General features: G+C 51.1%; 1 protein-coding gene across 10 annotated transcripts in view; it reads right to left on the bottom strand.

The window, feature by feature from the left end:
• Positions 1–11,533, bottom strand: part of RNF144A (ring finger protein 144A) — a 133,731-nt gene extending 122,198 nt beyond the window's left edge. For 9 of the 10 annotated variants that reach the window (XM_042245756.2, XM_060413810.1, XM_060413811.1 and 6 more), the window contains exon 1: positions 10,897–10,999. The gene's annotated coding sequence lies outside the window, so the exon portion shown is untranslated. Of the gene's footprint in view, positions 1–10,896; positions 11,000–11,466 lie in introns of those variants that run through there. The other variant, XM_060413809.1, reaches the window with a different exon arrangement.
• Between the last annotated feature and the right edge of the window lie 10,145 nt (positions 11,534–21,678).

Here is a 21,678-nt window from a genome sequence, read left to right as displayed (position 1 = left end):
CCAGCGAAGGAAGGGGGCTGGATAAATATTTATTGAGCATATTAAAAAGCATGCCCCTTAAGCTGGAGTTATTTCACAGAGAGGAGAAATGGAGAGTGAGCGATGTCACTGGATGGAAATTCCTAGCTGTCCCAACTGGTTGTTTTCACTAGAGTGAAATTGACATTTCTTGTTATTGATCAGTCACTAAGCCGTGTCCCACTCTTTGCGACCCCATGGACTGCAGCACGCCAGGCTTCCCTGTCCTTCACCATCTCCTGGAGTTTGTTCAAATTCATGTCCACTGAGTCAGAGATGCCATCCAACCATCTCATCCTTTGTCACCCCCTTCTCCTCCTGGCCTCAATCTTTCCCAGCATCAGGGTCTTTTCCAATGAGTTGGCTCTTGGCATCAAGTGGCCAAAGTATTGGAGCATCAGCTGTAGCATCAGTCCTTCCAGTGAATATTCAGGACTGATTTCCTTTAGGATGGACTGGTTGGATCCCCTTGCTATTCTTCTCCAACACCACAGTTCAAAAGCATCAATTCTTTAGCACTCAGCCATCTTTATGATTCAACTCTCACATCTGTACATGACTACTGGAAAAACCATAGCTTTGACTATACGGACCTTTGTCGGTAAAGTGATGTCTCTGCCTTTTAATACCCTGTCTAAGTTTCTCATAGCTTTTTTCTTCCAAGGAGCAAGCATATTCTAATTTCATGGCTGCAGTCTCTGTCCACAGTGATTTTGGAGCCCAAGAAGATAAAAATCTGTCACTGTTTCCACCTTCCCCCCATCTATTTGCCATGAAGTGATAGAACCAGACACCATGACCTTAGTTTTTTGAATGTTCAGTTTTAAAGCAGCCTTTTCACTCTCCTCTTTTACCCTCATCAAGAAGCTCTTTAGTTCCTCTTCACTTTCTGCCATTGAAGTAGTATCATCTGCCTATCTGAGGTTGTTGATATTTCTTCTAGCAATCTTGATCCCAGCCTGTGAGGTCATCCAGGCTGTTATTTCACATGACGTAGTCTACATATAAGTTACTGAAATTTACAAAACTGCAAAAGTGTAAGAGATTGATACCTGTCTTGCTAATCACTGATCTTGTTTGTCAACTCAAGTGTTAGTTGCTCAGTAGTGTCTGACTTTTTGGGACCCCAGGGCCTCTAGCCCACCAGACTCCTCTGTTCACGGAATTCTCCAGGCAAGAATACTGCCATTTAAGAAGCCATTCCCTTCTCCAAGGGATCTTCCCAACCCAGGGATCGAACCTGGATCTCCTGCATTACAGACAGATTCTTTATCATCTGAGCCACCAGGGAAGCTCTCACAACCTAAGAGTTGAGAATCATGTTTTATTCAGTGTGAATTATTAGGACTTTAAGCCAGAGAGACAGCATCTCAAGTGACCCTGAGAGAACCGCTCTGAGGAGGCAAGGGGAGGAGCCAGGTTACACAGAAATTTTGCAACAAAGGGCAGGTAGTCGAAACATCAAAAGATTATTGTTCATTAAAGAAAACCACACATCACAAGTTAAGGATTTTAGTGTTTTTCTAATGCGGGACACACAGGTTCAATCCCTGGTTTGGGAAGATGCCCTGAAGGAAGAAATGGCAACCCACTCCAGTATTCTTACCTGAGAAATCCCATGGACAGAGATGCCTGGTAGCCTGCAGTTCATGGGGTCACAAACAGTCGGACATGGCTGAGCACACAGACACACAGGGCACTCGTGCACGTCTGGGAAGATGCAAGAGTCTGGGCTCACCGCAATCATTCCTTTCATTTGCATCTCAGCTACTGGGCCAGCATCTTGTGTTTTCCCATCCTGGTTCCCCTGGGGAGCTCCCTGTGTTGAGTGGCTACGGTCTGATGGCTGTTAGATTGCATGTATTCTTCTCCTTCCTGAGTACCCTTAGGGCTCACCAGCTCGCACTGGAGGGCTGCAATCGCTGATGACTGTGGCATCCTTGTTTACTGATAAGGCAAGAAATATTCCATTTCTCACGTTCTAGAAAAGCCTCATCAGCCCCCTACCTGCCCTCTCCCCATGCCCTCACCTTCAGTCTACTCCTTAATCTGCCTTTGAACCCCCAGGACCAAAAAGGTTTTGCCAAATGAATGAATGAAATGAACACAAAGAATGAATGGATGGATGACATTGTTTCTGGATCTGAATGTCTCTGAAGGGACCAGATGCCTACTAAGTTCACCAAACATTCACTGCGCACCTGCTGTGTAGCAGGTACCACGTGCCAGGAGTTAGAGGGAATCAGAAATGAACAGGACAGGCCCACGCTTTTCTGGCCCCTCAGTTCAGTTCAGTTCAGTTCAGTCGCTCAGTCGTGTCCGACTCTTTGCGACCCCATGGGCTGCAGCACGCCAGGCTTCCCTGCCCATCACCAACTTTCCAGAGCTTGCTTATATTCATGTCCATTGAGTCAGTGATGCCATCTGGCCCTCACCACACCCCAAACCAGAAATACCCAAGGAGGTTCGGGTGTGCTGGCACCACACTGGAGAGACACCAAGAACATTTAAACCCCATGCACCATAGGCTGGATGTCACTCCATTTGGATTCCTGTCTTTCAAAGAAGATCAGGTAAGAGCAGCAAAGACGATTATTAGATAGCAGTCCAGCCACGCAACATGCCAGGAGCTCGGTCCTGTCCTGTCCCACCTGCCTGAGACCACCCTCCCTGCTCCTGCGACCTCTTGCTTCCTAGGCTTCTCTCACTCCCAACAGGAGCCATCCAGCCCAAAGCAATGAGACAGGAACAGAGGCAGCCACACACTTTCAGAGAAGGTGGCCTCCACGATTAAAACACAGACACGTGGATCCGACACCAACTGCCCCTCTCCAGCGACCTGAACATGGATGAGAGTGCAGCCTGGGGAGCTATCTGGCACCAGAGCCTGGCATAGAACGGGGTTGGCCTCAAGAAGACCCTAGTCCTCGGGGCAGCTGACCCAAGGCCAGCACTGGCCCTTTCTGGGGCTTGTCACCAAACACAGGGAGCACCCTGTTGCTGGCCAAACACACAGTAACATACAAGGACATATGCACATGTACTCCGTGGTACTGGGAGATGCATGCTATGGGCTGAACCGTGTCTCCAAAACACACACTGGACTCCGAGGCCCTGGCATCTGGGAACGTGACCTTACCTGGGTCTCAGAGGATGATCAGCAGTGGGGGGGGTCTCACCCCCAACATGACTGGTGATGAAACATTTTTGCCTATCTTAGTCCATCTGGACTTCCTTAATAAAAAAATCCCACAGATGGAGCGGCTTGTAAACACAGACACCCATCTCTCACAGATGAGGAGCCTGGGCTTCCAAGATCAAGGTGCCAGTGGATTCAGTGTCTGGTGACAGCCACTTTCCAGCCCAAGACAGTTGTTCTGTCGCCGTGTCCTCCCACGGAGAAGGGGCTAGAGAGCTCCCTGGGGTCTATTTTATAAGGCCACTAACCCTGTTCGTGACTACTGGAAAACAGCTTTGACTACACCCACTCTTGTCAGCAAAGCGATGTCTCTGCTTTTTAATAAGCTGCCTAGGTTGGTCATAGCTTTCCTTCCAAGGAGCAAGCGTCTTTTAATTTCGTCCACAGTGATTTTCGAGACAAAGGAAATAAAATCTCCCACTGCCTCCTGCTTCCAGTGTTCTCCCTTCTATTTACTATGAAGTGATGGGTGCTAATAAGTTCCAGTCCTGTGCCATCTGATAGGAAGAGCCGACCCACTGGAAAAGATTCTGATGCTGGGAAAGACTGAGGGCAGAAGGACAATGGGATAGCAGAGGATGAGATGGTTAAACAGCATCACCAACTCGATGGACATGAGTTTGAGCAAGCTCCAGGAGATAGTGGAGGGCAGAGGAGCCTGGCGTGCTGCAGTCCACGGGGTCGCAAAGAGTCAGACATGACTTTGCGACTGAACAACAACCCTATTTGTGAAGTCCCCGCCCTCATCACCTCCCAAAGTCCCCACCTCCCAGCAACATCCCACTGGAGATTACGTTTCAATACACGAATTTGGGGGCACACAAACCCTGGGTTTATAGCATCACTTCCTGCTTGGGGACAAGAGAGAAGTAAGGAAGCAGTGAGTGAGACTGAGATGTTAGAGGGAAAATAAACTTGGAAACAGAGGTAATTTAATAGGGTCCCAGGAGCTGATGGAATAAAGATCCTATTTTTCTTCCTTCTAATACATCTGGCCCACCCAATACTCTGCCTTCCACAACCAGCCCGTCTCAGTTCTCAAGGCCCCCAGCTAAGGCTCCATGGAGACATAAAGAAGAAAGAAGAGCCTGAGCTCCCAGCAGGGACAGCCAGCTCTGTCTAGGCCGCAGCAGCCCTGGAACCGCCTCACCCTGCCAAGCGATTAGGAAGAAATACACAGTTCCCGCCAAGAAATTTAAATTATCCCAAGGCGCCTAGCTCTGAAAGTCTGCAGGGAGCTCTTTTGTTCCATTTCTTAGGACTGTTCTGAGCAGTGCATGTGCTACCAAGAAGCGCTGTGTGGCAATCGGGGTGTCAGGAAAAATTAATTGATGGGACTGTTTGTTTCTTTATGTTCTCAATGGCATAACAAGCAGCCGCCTCCCCCCGGCCCAGGGTCTCTGCAGACCTTCAAAACTTGCCAGAGCAAAGCTGCTCCTGGAACACACAGCCTCCCACCAGCTTCTGGACGCAAACTGGCCCCGTGCACAGGCGAGGGGAAGACATCCAAGAAACAGACTCCCCGGGGACAGAGAACAGGATCACTGCCCTGGGTCATCTCACACACCCTGGATGCACCAACCCTCTGACCATTCCGCACATCCACGTGAAGTGAGGGTCCCCACCACGTTCTCCTGAAAAACACTCTTTCCAGAAAATCTAGCCACCTCTTTACCTAGAGCACCTCTCCCTCCCATTAGAAAGATCCAGACTCATAAGGCCGATGGAAACTCACCCCCAGCCCAGGGTCCCCGACATCCTCAAGAACGCATCCTCTTTGCCCCCTCCCACACCAGCACAGGGCGCCCCCTTATCCAGTGACCTTTCTTCAAGGTCTACCCACCTTCACCCCACTTCCCAGCAGTCATTTCTTCACTGGAGTTCCCATAACACCCACCTGGGTGGGCCCTGGGGGGGTCACCGTCCCCCCATCAAGTCTCCCGGGCTGGGCCTTGTACAACCCCTTCCCTGTCTCGACCTCCCTGTCCATGGAGCTCAGGGCACCTGGCCCCCTCCAACCAGTCCATGCAAGGCTTGCCACCTAACTCTGGAACTGGGGTGCCTGCTGCCCCCCACGTCCAGGCAACCCAGGACTGTCCAGCCCGACCCCCAACGTCCCAAAGGCCCACCCGCGGGCTGGGTCTTGTGGTGCACCCCTGCACCACAAGCCAACATCCCACCCACCTCGGCCCCACACAGTCCTGCAGTGTCCTTCTCTGTGGCTGGACCTCCCCAAAGACAGAGCACATCTCTATTTGTTCAGATCCTGCTGGAGAACAGAACACGAGCCCGGATCCCATCTCCTCATCGATAACCTACTCCACGTTCCCTTCTGGACCAGGTTTCTTTCCCTTGGATTCAATCACGGAGCAAAAATGCACTTAGAGACACCATGACGGGCACTGAGGGAATGTTAAAATGAATAGGTCCCTACATTTGTAGGGCTTGCAATTTAGTAAAGGAAGGATAAAGTTACAGAAAAATTAGATTAGAGAGCTTAAGTGCAATTCCAGGTTCTGAAAAAAAGCCACCATAGAAACACCTGGTAGAGAAGAGGCTCCCAGCTCACAGCAGGAGGAAGATAGATGCTCGGGCTGGAAAGGGAAGGGATCTGATGGGGCTCCAGGGCCTGCATTTTTCCCTCTCTGCTCCACGCCTGCATTTCCTCCTCTGTAAGGCGCCACTGCTGGAGGAGTCGGCCTCCACGGCCCCCACATCAGTGATTCCACAGCTTTAAGAAAAAGGCAACATGCCTGTGGAGCCTGGAAGGATCATTAGGAATTTGACACCTGGAGGCGGAGGGAGAATGTTTCAGGGTCTAAGTGTGGAGGCTGAGAAGAGATCAGTGTGGAAAGACGGGCTGGAACCCAGGAGAAACTTACAGAGCCTCGATCCAGAGGCACAGCTGTGACTTCATGAGCAGCAGTGTCTCAGCCAGAAAGTTGTCAACTTTCTGGGTCAGTGGTGAGCCTGAAGAGGGTTGGGGAGTCGGGGAGAGACCCCACAGAGAAGGAACAAAGATTGTCCCGGGATGGACACACGCCTGAATAATTCAGGCTTCAGGACACCCACGGAAGAGATGATTTACCTTCAGGTGAAAGAGGCCCCTAACACAGAGGTCTGCACACTTTCCACCCATGAGCTGGGGGAGCAAAGAGCCTCTCTGTCCTGCAGGCTACCCCTCCTGCAGGCAGTGTGGGCAAGCCTCACCAGGGAGGGGGGCCGCAGGGGATGGCTGGCAGGGCTACTCTGGAATGACGGAGCAGCTGCAGAGAGGCCAACCATGGATGGGGAGCAGGACACACACATCACCTGCCGCCATCCGGGAACCACTTCCCAGACGCAGAGACAGAGCATCAGGGAACGGCTCCCTGCCTGCCTGTGAGGCTAGCAGGTCAGCGGGAATCCGAGAGGCAGTCTCTGCTGCTCCTTGGGTGCAGCGGGCACAGTCCCACCTCCCTCCAGATCACCCAGACGCTGGCACCCCAACATCAAACATGCCCTGTTTCAAAGGACTGCTTGAATACTTACTGACCTAAACTAAAATATGTCCCAGGTCAACCGCTGTGCGGGAGGCGTTCCAAGGACACACGTGAAGCCCTCTTTAACCAATCACCTAGCCTGAGAGACAGAGTCAGTATTTTGGTTTGGAATCCTCTACCCCAGCAGCACTGCTGTGTCCTGGCCTGCAGGGCGGAGCTGGCAGGAACAGGGGTGACCCCAGCTGCACTGGCATCCTTCAGAGGCCTCACTTCCAGCTCAGTGCTCACCCACCAGGTCGGGCTGCCACCCCCTGGGGAATCACGGCAGCCTTGCTCAGGTGACCCTGCAAGACAGAGCGAGCAGACCCTGGGCTGCAGCTGGGCTTCCTCTCATCTTCCCAGGACACCCTCTCCTCTACAAGCAAACTGGCGGGATGGGGGCAGGGGCGGGAGAGAGAGAAAAGAATCCAAAGAACTCGCGCTGGTGGCAGCTGGGGGTCTTGCTTTGAACAGGGTTCAGAGACAGGGTCACCCCCCAGGACAAATCCAGCACAGCTCCACTACACCAGCCGGAAGTTCCCTGCACCCCCAGGCAGCTTCTTGCTGCTCTCGGGCCCAGCCTGTGACCCTGACCTTCTCATCTGCCTGCCAACAGGGACTCGTCCTCAAGACCCAGCCTGCCTCACCAGCTCCAGAGGGCAAACTCCTCACCATGCTCCCCTGCACTGTGCGTACCGACCCCAGCGCTAGAACAATCTGTGACCGGCTGCTTCCCAACCCCTAGACTGTAGCCTCCTCAAGGACAAGGAATATACCTTTTTCCCAAGGGTCTCTGAGTTCCACGCCTGCTTTAGCATGTACCAAGTGCCTGGTATTGGACTCCATAAGGTCTCCTTAAGCCTCTCCCCTCCCCTGTAGATCGGGGAAGGTAGTGATGCCTGTCCTTCCTACGGGCCACCTGAGAATTGGGTCCACAGCACTCAGAGCCCTTCCCATCGGCACCTGGTGATGGAAAGGCTAAATGAACATCCACCGCTTCCTGGTTTTCCAAAGTCAGACCCCAAGAGACTGAATATCACCTAGTTGGCACAGTTCATCACGACATCCAGGAACTTACTTTTCTCCTAACCCTGCATCCAGCTCATCAGTTTGCTCCTTAGAGAAAGCCCTGCTCTCTCTGCACCTGCAGGCTTATCAGGAAACACCATCAGATCCAGGCTTTAGACTCCAGGAAAGAAAGAAGATACAGACTCTCATCATCAAGGAATGACCCTCTTCAAAGCCCCATCTCTCAACTTATCATCTCTGAGGAAAACCATTGTTCTGAAACTGATACATATATATACATATAATTTTTTATCTTGCAAAATTTCTTAAAAATGGTTGCATTATAAAGACTGATGCTCCTGGAAGAGACCTTTAAAGCCAGCACATTCTTATATCTGGATTTTGACAATCATTTAGACCAACATCTTAATTTCACAGTGGGGGGAAACTGGGGCCACACAAAGTAGTTAAGACACTTGCTCAAGGTCACAGAGCTGGGTTAGAAAGTTGTACAAGCTCTGTCCTTCAGGCGAACTCCCCAGCAGGTATATGAACAGTTGCTTCCATTTAATTTCTTCATCTAATTAAGAAAAGGTATGCATGTGTGTCAGTGATGCAGAAACAAAGGAGAGAGGAGACCGCTTCCAGAAATGACGACCTCGGATGACTTTTTCATCTCAAAGGAAAGAACCTTCAACTCAGTCCTTGGACCTCAAAGGTAGGAAACTCCCCCAAGTGAGTGTGGACAGGGTCCATCTTCCGTCGAAGCATCTCATTCTACTCACAGCCTCCTGGCTGCCCCTGACGGTCCACACCCCAGGGACCCAGGGCAGGTCCTCACTTGGCCAGATCCCCTGGAAGAGTCCCCTGGAGTGGCTCCAGACCGGCAGACCCCAAGGGCAGCGGACATGTCTCCATCCTCCCAGTTTAAGCATGGAGCCAGAGAGAGAACAGCAGACCATCCGGAGGGCTGGTGCGGGGCCCAAGCTGGCCACGGCTCTCTTTGTGGCCGCACCCCTGACCGCCCCCTCCAGTCCACAGTGTCCTCAGTCACAATGGGTGGCTGGGCTGGGGATCTGTGATGACCAATGAGCTCTGCGATGCTCACTCTGCGTGTGGACAGACTTTCCCTGTTTCCACACCAGAGAGAGAGAGGCTTCTAAGAGGGAGATGAAATTTGCACAAAAGAAGGCAGTGGGGCCAAACCATGAACCACAGTGGAAAACACAGGCGACGTGGCTCCCGGCGTCTGGCCGAATGGCACGTTCACCCCGCTGAATGCCAGCAGCTTCCACTGAAGTGTGGGAGGTCCCTTCCGAGTCCCAAACCACATGGAGTCCACAGGCCAAGCCCTGTACTCGGGCAAGGATCTGGGTGCGATGAGCACACTTGATTAAAGCCAGCACACTGGACAAGCTTATAAAACACAGGAGTTTGAAAGTGCTCATGCAAGTCTCAACACCCCCATCTTTCAGGCCCCTGGGAGCCCACATCATCACCCACTGGCCGCAGCTCTACCCCCAGCATCTGACTGGTCCATCCGTTTCTCTTCCAAGGATCCTGACATTTGAACCAGAGCTTCTTTTTACACAAACTGCCAAACTCCAATGGTGCTGGATCTGGAAAACTCCCCTCCCATTAAAATTGGGTTGTTTGCATCTTGCTTTTTCCTGAGGTTCTCAAGCCCTGCCTGACCTTTCTTGAGAAGTACCAGGGGGACTAAAAGCCACACCTTCCACAACAGACAGCAAGGTTCGCTCCCCACCCCTCAAGCCGCCTTCCCCACTCTCAGTGGGGGCCCAGCCCACTCTCTGAGCCATCCAGAACCATCGATGGCTCCCACTGCCACAGGATCAAGGCCATAAGTTGGTCTGGAATTCAACATTTCACCACCTACCCTCATCTGACCACAATAGTCATAACTCCTTTGCACTCTCTAGAAAATAATAAAAGTAAGATTTGAAAAGGCACTAGAAACCCTTTGAAGACCAGGAAAGGGGGATCTCAGTTCCCTTTCCTGAAAACCTGCTTTCGGCACCATCCCAGAGGGACCACATCCAAGGAGCACACGGGCTGCAGGTCCGAGGAAAAGGTCAAGGCTCACACCTGTGTCCCTTTTCTCCCTTCCTCCGCTGGCCAGTTCCCTCTGGCTACCCAGAACCTGTCCCACCTCGAAGCTCTGACTCAATTCCGTCTTCACCAGCAGTCCAGACCCTCCCTCCCCAACCTCTCCCTCCTGGGAAGTCCCAGGGTTCTCAGGCAGGAGGTCCTCACCTTGCTCTCTGGGTCTCACACTTTCTTTATCCACGGGGTTAATCTGCCCTGCCCCTGGCCAGATTGCCTGGAATGCGTCCTTATCAGATCCCTAGGCCCCACTCCTGGGGAAAGGGCTTCCTTCCCACCATCAAAGCAAGAAGTGAGTCTGTTTCCAGTTCGGAGACCAGATTCCCCTCATCCCACGGAGGGCAGGACCCCCTGGGGATAGTCCCCTGGGTTCCCTCCACCCAGCCTTAAGGCCTGGCAGGAGGCCAGCACAGACTATTTGTTGACTGGGCTTTTTATGATGATTGTGCCTGTTCGCTGGGAAGAGGGCAGGGAGAGAGAACTTTTGGAGCTGGACATCTACGAGATCATGAGGGCGCAGTGAGTAACCCCTTCCTCCTCGGGACCTGATCGTCCAGATTCGCAGGAGGCCCAGAGCTGGGTGCCCAGGACAGTGCAGGGGAGCTGGGGAGCCCGCCAGAGGGTAGGATGGGGGGTAGGAGGTGGCGGAGAACTTTCCGCGTGCCCCTGGGGAGGGGAAGGTTTGGAGGGACCCGGGCGGCCGTGGTCCTGGGAGCCGGGATGTGCACCGGGTAGGACGCGGCGCTGGCCCACCGCGGCCGGGCTGACCTGCCCGCCGCCCGCCCGCGCCCCGCCGGATCGCCTCGGCCAGACCCCATTGGCCGCCCCCGCCGCCCCCGGGACCCGCCGGAGCGCCGGGACGCGGCGGCACACGGGCCACCCAAGGGCAGGGCCGGGGAGGCGCCCCTGGCGGGGATGGACTGGCCGTCGCCGCCGCCGGATCCGCTCGGCACGGCCACCTCCCCCGGGGCCCTGGGCCGCGCCCGCCCCAGCGAGGCCGACACAAAGGGGCCGCGCGTCACCCACCTGATCCCGCGCGTCCGGGGTCCGGGGGGTGGGGGCCGCCGCTCCTGCTCGGCCGCGGGCGGGGCTCCGAGCGCCGAGGTCCGCGGTCCGAGCCCGGCTGTCCGCGCCGCCCCGCGCGGAGCCGCCCTTTATTCCCGCCCGCCCTCCAGCCGGGGCGCGCGGCCCGCGGGGGGAGACTGGGCGGCGGCGCCGCGCGGCACAAAGACGCGGGGCGCACGGGCTCGGCCCCCGCCCCGCCCGGCGCGCAGCGCCCCCTGCCGCCCGCGCGAGGCCCGCGGGGACCCAGGCTCCCCCAGGACCGCCCGGACCCCAGGCTGCCCGGAGGAACGCCGCGGCCTCGGTTAGCCGACGCTCGGGGGCACGAAGATCCGCAAGCTGGGAGAGGAATGGGGGACCCAAAACACTCTTAGCGCGGCGATAGAAAGAGAACCGGGCCGCCGCCTCGGACCAGATCCGGGCTCCCGGAACCTGGGCTCCATGCCCTGGCGGGGACCGTGAGTAAAGGCTGAGGCCCTTTCTAAGCTAGCATCTCATCATCGCGCCAAAGGTCTTTGCCTCCCGGTACCTGACCTGCTCGACGGATGGAGCACCGGGCTCGTCCAGTCCTTCGGCTCCGTGGATTCCCGAGTTCCAGTCTGGGCTGTTGACTTCCTCTGCCTTAGCGTTTAGAGCTTGTTAGAGCCAAACGTATTTGAAGGTAGAATTTTCCTGTAAGATTTCTCCTTGCCACTCCCCCTAGTAACTAGAAGTTACACAGGTATTTAATTCTGTCTCCAGAACGCGTACCTGAACAAAACCTATTGATGTGTATGAAAGAATGCCTCCTTCAATACATAGATTCGTCTCCCGAAGTATGGGAAAACCCACCCTCACTGCTTTCGTCCTTAACACCACACCCTCCAGTGTTGACTCTGCAGTCTAGTACCATCACCTAATGGGCCCAGTGACCTTAACTGAGCAAGTTAGTTAACTTCTTTGTGTTTTGATTTTCTTATCTGAAAACTACTAATGGTCATAGAAGTCATAGAGATCTTGGCAGGGATTAAATAAGGAAAATAAGCAAAGAGCAGTCTCAACATAACTGGAAAATTGTAAGGATTCCATAATCCTTAGCTGTACTTTGTCTCATTTCCCCCCAAACTACAATATTCTTAGCTATCTTGACACTGCATAATTTATCTTCCTCTACTACATACACATCTTTACAAAAAAAATAATAATAAATCTGTCTCATCTACACTGAGAAGTTATTCTGGTAACTTCTCAAATATGAATCCCTCCCCAAATATGAATGAGAGCTTCTGATGTCTCTGTCAAATTCTTTGCATAAATGTCATCATTCAAGAAAGAAGGCACAATGGGAAGAATTCTAACAACACTTGGTTACCCCAGCCTCTCACCAGAAGATGAAAATGGTTCTGCATAAACGCCTGAGCTTCACAGAAAATATATTCGGCCCTTCTGTACAGGGGTTGTGGAGCCAGGAAAGCACTGGTGCGATACTGCTTATGAATGGAGGGATGGATGGATGAGAGCAAGTATCCGGGGAAGTGATGAATGTGTCCACACTGATGCAGATGCTTCTGTAGTTACCAGGGGCTTGGGAATCAAGCCTGGGGGAGAGGGGAGGAGGGAGGTTGGCAAGGAGAGGGTTGATGTATAAAACCAACCTCTCATTCAATTGTGTCATTGAGCCTTTGTGTCTCTTGCAAGTGCTTAAGCAGTGATGTGTATGTGTGTGACTGTGTGTGTGAGGTCATTCCCATGTTTGTTTGTCTTTGTTAACCTGCCTGTTGTTGGGGAGACGGGGAAAGTCAGCATCATCATTGATAACACAGTTTGCAGCAGGCCGTGCCCTGAATTTCAAGTTTCAGGACTTTTCTCTATGAAGTCTTCCTAACCTATCACTGCTTTCCCCATCTCCAGATGTCTGGAGTTGTGTAATAGTTCTTTTGTTTCCATGGCATCTGTTAGACTTCATGTTTTGGATATTTACTGTCTGATTTTTAGGTCATAAGAGTCTGTAGATGAGAAATGAAGTAAATTTTCTATTGAATTTCCCAGAGGGCCTTGGGCATAGTAAGTGCTCAGTAAATGTAGATGAGTCCTCTGCCCTGAGCCGTGTCCTTCCTAGTTCTCTCCAACGAGCTGCCTGTATCTCTCGAGGTCACATTCACCCATCACTGATTGATTTTCAGTCCATTCCTCGCATGGCTTTCAACCGTCTCACCCAGACGTTTGTTGTGTCAAGCTCATTTTTAAAAATACCCACTGTTGCTAAGCACTTGTGCCTGTAGGCAGCATGACTCATGATTCTGAAGAAGCCCCTTGTTGATTACCTACTGAGGGCAAGATTTTGTGCTAGGTTGTTGCCAGGGAGTCAATGCCCCAGCAAATGGTCCAGAGGCTGGAGAAATGGAAGTCCATTAGGAAGTTCCTTCTCTAGCTACAAAACTGAGTGAAGATCAGGATTCATTCGGTGGCTTAAATTTAAACCTTTTCAGGCGGTAGAGTTTGCATGGGTTCATGATCACACATTCTGAAAGTCCAGAATATTCACATTTCTTTAATTTTAAAAATTGCCTTAAAGTCAATTCCTTATTTCTGGAAGGTAGCAGGCAATTAAATGTCAGCTGTTGCTCTGATTGTCTCTCCCTGGAGGCCCATGGGTCCCTGGCGGGTTTTATGGTGCTGGGATCCAGGGTGTAACCCTTCATGCTCAGCCCACCTCCCTGTCTATCTAGAAGGCTCCTTCCCTGAGTCCTGGGTCCCTTCCAAGCAGGCTACGCTCAGTTTCTCTACCAGGGGCCCAGCTTCCCAGGTGGGCCAGAAAGCTGCAAGTTTCCTCACCTCCCAGGGCAATGCAAAGTCTCTGCTGCTCTCAAGGACTCTTAGGAAAGCTTTTCTTGTCCAACCCCTGCCTCCATTCCCACAAACACCTCCCCTCTATCTTTCCCAGCCTTGTTGTTCAGTCGCTAAGTCGAGTCTGACTCAGTGATTCTATGGACTGCAGCATGCCAGGTTTCCCTGTCCTTCACTATCTCCCGAAGTCTGCTGTAACATGCATCCATGGAGTCGGTGATGCCATCCAACAATCTCATCCTCTACTGCCACCTTCTCCTCCTGCCCTCAGTCTTTCAGAGGACTTCCCTGGTGGGTTCAGATGGTAAAGAATCTGCCCACAATTCTCAAGGAAGAAAAAATAAAATTTAGGAAAGATAACACATGGAAAGGGGGAAATTCATCCTTGTAATCGCATAGAAAGAGCACTGCTAGGGGTAAATTGGGCTTCCCTCATAGCTCATTCAGTAAAGAATCCACCTGCAATGCATGGGACCCTGGTTCAATTCCTGGATTGGGAAGATCCGCTGGAGAAGGGATAGGCTACCCACTCCGGTATTCTTGGGCTTCCCTGGTGGCTCAGCTGGTAAAGAATCTGCCTGCAATGCAGGAGACCTGGGTTCGATCCCTGGGTTGGGAAGATCCCCTGGAGAAGGGAAGGGCTATCCACTCCAGTATTCTGGCCTGGAGAATTCCATGGACTGTATAGTTCATGGGGTTGCAAAGAGCCAGACACGATTGAGCGACTTTCACTTTCAGGGGTGAATTGTGTCTCCAGATTCACAGGTTGAAGTGTTAGCCTACCCCACCTCCTGACATGAACTCGTATGGAAATAGGGTCATTGCAGATGGAATTAGTCCAGATGAGGACATACTAACTCAGTGAGGACATAGACTCAATGAACATCAGTTTGAGTAACCTCCGGGAGTTGGTAATGAACAGGGAGGCCTGGCGTGCTGCAGTCCATGGAGTCGCAAAGAGTCGGACACGACTGAGCGACTGAACTGAACTGAACTGAGGACGTACTGGAGAAGAGTGGGCCCTAATCCACCATGACTGGTGTCTTCATACAAAGGGTAAATTTCAAGGGACTTCCCTGGGGGTCCAGTGGCTAAGACTCCATGCCCCAATGCAGGGAGCCTGGGTTCCACCTCCGGTCAGGGAACTAGGTACGACAAGCCGCAGCTAAGAGTTTTTGTGCCACAACTAAAGATCCTGAGTTCTGCAACTAAGAGCTGGCATAGCTGAATAAATAAGTAGAAACAAATATTAAAAAACAAAGGGTAAATTTCAAAACAGGTACATAAAGGGAGCACTCTGGGAACATGAAGGGATGGAGATAAATTAATTTATGGAGATAAATTAAGCATCACTGAAGATTCCACCTGACCCCTGGAAGCTAGGAGAAGACCTGGAACAGCTTTCAGGTTCCTCTCAGCCCTCAGGAGGAATAAACCTTGCTGGCCCCTTAATCTCAGACTTCTAGCCTCCATAACTGTGAGACAGTAAACTTCCATCATTTAAGCCACTGGGCCAATAGTATTTTGTTTCAGCACCCCCCAGCTCACTAAACAAACAGCTAGACAGTGCCCATGTGTGACTAAAATTTGGAGAATAATTTCATAACAAAAATAAAAACATCATCAAAGGTCGTAGCTGCTGCTGCTGCTAAAGTCGCGTCAGTCATGTCCGACTCTGTACGACCCCATAGACAGCAACCCAACAGGCTCCTCTGTCCTTGGGATTCTCCAGAAAAGAGTACTGGAGTGGGTTGCCATTGCCTTCTCCAAAGCTCGTAGATTATGTGCTAATAAGAAGATTTCCATGCTAGTAAAAGAGTAAAAATATTTTTCTGGCACCTCTCAGAAAATAGAGACATTTTCTCTCTTATTCACTAAGTCTAGCACAGTAAGAACAGGACACTTAATACGTATTTGTTGAATAAAATAGATGCATCTTGTCTTCCAGTCTTCTCTGCTAACTTGTCTTTCTACGTGGCTCAGATGCAAAGGCCACAGATGCTACATAAACATTTGGACCAGAGAGAAAGTTTCATCTCATCTTTTCATGTCACACATAGAAACACTGAGGTTGAAAGTGGTCCTTGAAGTTCCCAAGTTTACTGCCAACTAATGACTTACACGGTGCTGTTACTTGCTGTTACTCAAGGTTCTTGGCCAATTCAGTTTTACTATCTTACTTTTCTGGAATAATCAATAGGATATGACTCTTGTGGCTTGACAGAATTTTAAAAGGTTTTCCCAACTCTCAAGGAGTGGTTAAGTTATATTCAACATTAGATGGACTTAACTATGGGCAGAAAGTTGATGCTCACTGAACACCCATGTGCTACTGCACAGGTCCCAGCCCCTTCCAGTTAGGAAGGGGCGTGTGACTCGTTTTGTTCACTAGACAATCAGCAAGACTGTCACTTCTGGGCTGAGACAGAGAGAGGAATTTCAAGACCTCTAACTGGCCTGGCTACTCCCCATTACAGTAACCACACAGCCACCCACTGCAATGGTTGGACTCTAAAGCGAGCTCAGCCTGAGTCCATGGATTGTCTCCTGTCAGGACAATTCCCAGGAGACATACAAGCCTGTGTTAAGCTATGGGAGTCTAATCTATACTTACTCATGCATTTGCTCCATACTGCTTTTTTTGTTGTTGTTTACTCGCTAGTGACGTGTAGAGAAAGTCACTCAGTTGTGTCTGACTTTTGCAACCCCATGGACTGTAGCCTGCCAGGCTTCTCTGTCCATGGGGATTCTCCACGAAAGAATACTTGAGTGGGTTGCCATTTCCTTCTCCAGGGGATCTTCCCGACCCAGGAATCAAACCCAATTCTCCTGCATTGCAGGCAGGTTCTTTACCAACTCAGCTATGAGGGAAGCCCTAAGTCATGTTCGACTCTTTACGACCCTATGGACTGTAGCCCACCAGGCTCCTCTGTCCATGGGATTTCCCAGGCAAGAATACTGGAGTGGGTTGCCATTTCCTCCTCCAGGGGATCTTCCCAACCCAGGGATCAAATCTGTGTCTCCTGCGTTGGCAGGCAGCTTCTATACCCACTGAGCTCAGTTGCACCTGACTCTTTGTGACCCTATGGACTCTTTGTAGCCCGCCAGGCTCCTCTGTCCATGGGATTCTCCAGGCAAGGATACTGGAGTGGGTTGCCTTGCCCTCCTCTCCAGGGGATCTTCCCGACCCAGGATCAAACCCATGTTTCCTTCATTGGCAGGTGCCTGGGTTCTTTACCACTGTGCATCCTGGAAAGCCCTGACTTCCTTGTATTTAACTCTTACTCAGCTATGATTTTTAAAGCTACTTTATTTAAAGGACATTATTCAACCCCCTGAAGTGCTCTATCCCCGGATAGTCTGGATTCCTCTTCTAATATTTTGGAACTTGGTTCCCAGCTGTTGCTTTGGTGTCTCCTCCACGACTCTGTCTGGATCAGGGTGGGTGCCTGATCTGAGCTCTCAAACTCCTCTCACTCTCTCTGTGCCTGTGGCTCCAGCACCAGGCAGGACTGATCACCGAGTTAGGATGGAAGAACTCAGCTTCCTCCTCCCCCCTCCGCCCTCTGCATGTGTATGAAGATCTGTATCAAGTCTCTGTCTCCCCTTTTCCTTCCTCCCCCGTGTCATATGTGTGTATGAATGTTAGATATCAGGCTGTATTTCTGAGAATCTCGTGTTATCACAGGATCTCAGGGTAAGGCCTTGTCTCATTTCTCCGAAAGAAGACACACAATCACAACATCTTATCATCAAGAGAAGGTGCCACAGACTCCAGCAAACAAGCACACACCAACCGAGCAAAACCCAAAGGTGCAGAGTCGGGGTCTCCTGGAAGTGGAGAGGCGTGGGAAGCAGCCCTTCTCAGAGCCTGGAGCCCTGGGCACTCTCCTCAGTGTTGCAGTCCCTCTGCCATGTGAGGACAGGCCAGCAGGAGCTCGTTACCTGGAGCCGGATGAGCTGTCACCTTGAGCTTGGGCTCCCAGCCTTCAGAATTGAATATCTGTTGTTCGTGAGACCCCCAGTCAGTGGTGAATTAATAAGGCCACCAGAGCTGACATGCCACAGGTCAGGGCGGTGCAGACAAGACTGCAGTCAAGTGACATCTGAGTTATGCTGGAAGGAGCGACAAGGTATCCCTTGTGAAAATACACAGTTCCCCCTTCATGTGCACACACAGACACATACATATCTTGTAACAGCTTATGGGGAGGAGTTCTAGCAAAGTTCACTACAAAGCAAATCCCAAGAGAGAACTGACCAGTAGAGGCCAGTCTACTCAGACACAGAACCAAGGGGGATTCAAGGTGAGATTATGCTTTATCAGTTCAGTTAAGTCTTTTAGTCGTGTCCGACTCTTTGTGACCCCGTGGACTGCAGCACGCCAGGCCTCCCTATCCATCAGCAATTCCTGGAGCTTGCTCAGACTCATGTCCATCAAGTCAGTGATGCCATCCATCCATCTCATTCTCTGTCATCCCTGTCTCCTCCTGCCTTCAATCTTTCCCAGCAACAGGGTCTTTTCTAATGAGTCAGCTCTTCACATCAGGTGGCCAAAGTGTTGGAGTTTCAGCTTCAGCATCAGTCCTTCCAATGAATATTCAGGACTGATTCCCTTTAGGATGGACCAGTTGGATCTCCTTGCAGTCCAAGGGACTCTCAAGAGTCTTCTCCAACACCACAGTTCAAAAGCATCAATTCTTTGGCACTGTTATAAGAAATGAATATTTGTTCTTCACCCTCATTCTTAGTGCAGAGCTCCTAAAACCTATGGAACTTCCTAAGTGATGATGGTACTGACCTGGGTTCCTAGACTCTAGTCAATAGACATTGCTGAGAGGCCAGATGAGGAATTCAGGTGGGGCTTTACTGGGACTCATGCTGCAGCAGGAGGGAGTGAAGACAAGTAACAATTCCTCTTGTTCACTCCCCAAAGGGGGCGAGCTGGTCCCTTACATAGGATGACGATGGGGGCAGACGGGTGGGTCAGGAAGGAGGGGGTGGCTTGGAAGGTCAGTGCACCTCTTGGGGGTGCTGCCTGCAGGGGTCACACGCAGGACACTCCTTTTTTTCTCCCAGCTACGGAAGCAGCTGGGTTTTGTCCTTTGTGTATTGTGTGCGTTTGTTTGCCCCAGTTGTGCAAGTCACAGTTGCTTTTAGCCCCTTCTAGTTTCTTCACATCCTGTTGCCCTAGGAGACATTGGTCCAAGCGCAAGCTCTCCAGGAGGGGGACAAAGGATTCCTGGTCCGAGGTCCCAGGTCCCAGCCTCTCTCAGCGACATGAGTACAGAAGTCTTTGCTATGATACAAAACAGACTTTGGGCAGGCCCTAGGCCACCTATGGTGGAGGATGATTGCCAGGGCACCCAGTCATGTGATTGGAGTGTTAGAACTTTCAGTCCCAACCTCAGACCTCCAGAAGGGGGAGTGCAATCACCAGTGACCAGTGATGTCATGCTACAGAATGAGTCCTCCATAAAACCCAAAGGGACCAGGTTCAAAGAGCCTCTGGGTTGGTGAACAGGTGCAGATTCAGAGTGGCTGGCGCCCCTCCAGAGGGCATGCATGGTTCGTGCCCTTCCCCCACACCTCACCCTGTGCAATCCTTTCTTCAGCAGCTATTGCTCAAGTGCATCCTTTCGTAATAAACTGGTAACCTAGTAAGTGCAGTGTTTCTCTGAGTTCTGTGAGGTCGTCTAGCAGATTAATCCCACCCTAGGAGGGAGTTCTTAGACCCTTCGATATAGCTGGTCAGTCAGTGAGAAGCACAGGTGATAACCTGCAGTTGTGACGGGCATATGTGTTGGCGATGGGGGAGTAAGGTGCCCTCTGGTGGCACTGAGCCCCTAGCCCATGGGATCTGACGCTGCCTGTGTGCTGCGCTATCGTATCCGACTCTTCACTACCGCACGGACTGTAGCCCGCCAGGCTACTCTGTCTGTTGGATTCTCCAGGCAGAAATACTGGAGTGGGTTGCAATGCCTTCCTCCAGGGGATCTTCCCGACCCAGGGACTGAACCTGAGTCTCTTATGTTGCTTGTATTGGCAGGCACTAGTGCCACCGGGGTCTGATGCTACCTCCAGGTAAAAAGTGTCAGAATTGAGCTGAAGTAGGACATCACGCTGATATGAGAAAATTGCTTGCTGGGGTGGAAAAAACTCACACATGGGAATTGAGGGTAGACTCAGACAAGGACAAGCCGAGATGGCCCAAGTTAAAATAATAAATCACTTTTGGGCATTTCCCCAGATCCTCCAGGAATGAGTTTGCCCAGAGAAGTTTTGTTTTTATTATTATATGTATATTTTCTAGATAAAGTGGATTCCCAGGACACGAGTTGCACTCACATTCGTAATCAAATTTGTAAACAATTCAAAACCCAGATCTGGTGTGTGTGTGTGTGTGTGTGTGTGTGTGTGTGTGTTTGTGTGTTTTCAAATTAACTGCGGTTTTTAGGATACCATTGAATCTCTTCTCATCTTTTCGTGTGAATTGTTAAGAACTGGCTGTTCTCATTAAAGTATAAGAATGCTCATTGGTTTTAAAACCCTTCAGAAGCTATGTGGAAAATAAAATTGAGTAAGAACTCAATTCTATTAAAAATATGCACTACTGGAAATATGCATGAAATGAACTAGCAGTTGCCTCTGGGCCACTGTAATTATGGATAATTTTTATTTTCTTCATTTTGCTGTGTTCTATTTCTCAAATATTCTCCAAATGCTTATTCGTCTTAGAATCATGGGGGAACATGTGGTTAAAAAGCCTTTCTCATCTTTCATACCCAACTTAATGGCATCTGAGTTGAACTTGCTATGTGGGCTTTCTGTGGAATTTCCCATTCTTTGCCACTGACTGGAACAGCAGACGCCAGCAGAGACTTGAGGCTGGGTTGTGCACCCGAGACACGGCTGCCCGTGTCCCGGCCACAAGGCTGGATGACCTGGGCTGCCTCTTGAGTCTCCTTCACTGTCCTCAAGCCCCTGGATCTGATCCCTGTCCTGGGGGCTAGAGCCCAGGGTTGGCCCGACAAGTCCAGGGTGGGCAAAGATAATGAGGCCATATCCTTCCTGAAGAAGTGAGTAAAGTGAAAGTTAAGTCACTCAGTCGTGTCCAGCTCTTTGCAACCCCATGGACTGCAGCCTACGAGGCTCCTCTGTCCATGGAATTTTCCAGGCAAGAGTACTGGAGTGGGTTGCCATTTCCTTCTCCAGGGGATCTTCCCCACCCAGGGATCAAACCTGGGTCTCCCACATTGCAAGAAGACACCTTTACCATCTGAGCCACCAGAGAAGCTCAAGAAGTGAGTACTTATAACTGAAGATTAAATGCGATGACATGTCTGAGAAAATGCCCCATGTCCAAGAAGGGCCAGTCTGAGTCTGGAGGGTGTGGGGTGGGCATTGGAGCTGGGGGTGTAGAACCCTTGGCTCCAAGGGCTGGGAGGACACAGGAAGGGGAAATCAGAGGATCAAAGGGGAGATCAAAGAGGATCAAAGGGGAGAAACAAAGTCAAGCCTGGTCTGAGGCATCTGAGGGGCAGGGACTGCATGAGCTCCGAACCAGGTGCTCCGAATGGTTCCGCGCCATCAGGGACTCTGGGTGCCGGGTGCCCGCTCTGCGGACTGCAGACCCTGTGATATTCAGAACAGCAGCTCTGCAACCATGTAAATCCTGGGCTGCTGCTATTCCTGCTGCCTGTCTACAGGAATTCATTCCTTCCAAAGGGATCAAGTTCAGGACACCAGGCCCCCATTTAAAACACGAGGAGTACTAGCTTTCATTTAAAACACAAGGAGTGCTTTCCCCAGTGGCTCTTCTCTGCTCCATCTTGTTGCCAGTGGGGCTGTCTGAAATGTGCTCATTAATTGTTGGTAACTTTGTTGATTTTTAAAGCATACTTGCCTTTAGCACTGGTG

The sequence above is a fragment of the Ovis aries genome, chromosome 3 (genome assembly GCF_016772045.2).
Source record: "Ovis aries strain OAR_USU_Benz2616 breed Rambouillet chromosome 3, ARS-UI_Ramb_v3.0, whole genome shotgun sequence".
NCBI lineage: Eukaryota > Metazoa > Chordata > Mammalia > Artiodactyla > Bovidae > Ovis > Ovis aries.
Note: the sequence above shows the minus strand (reverse complement) of the source record. Positions and strands in the feature narration are given on the sequence as shown.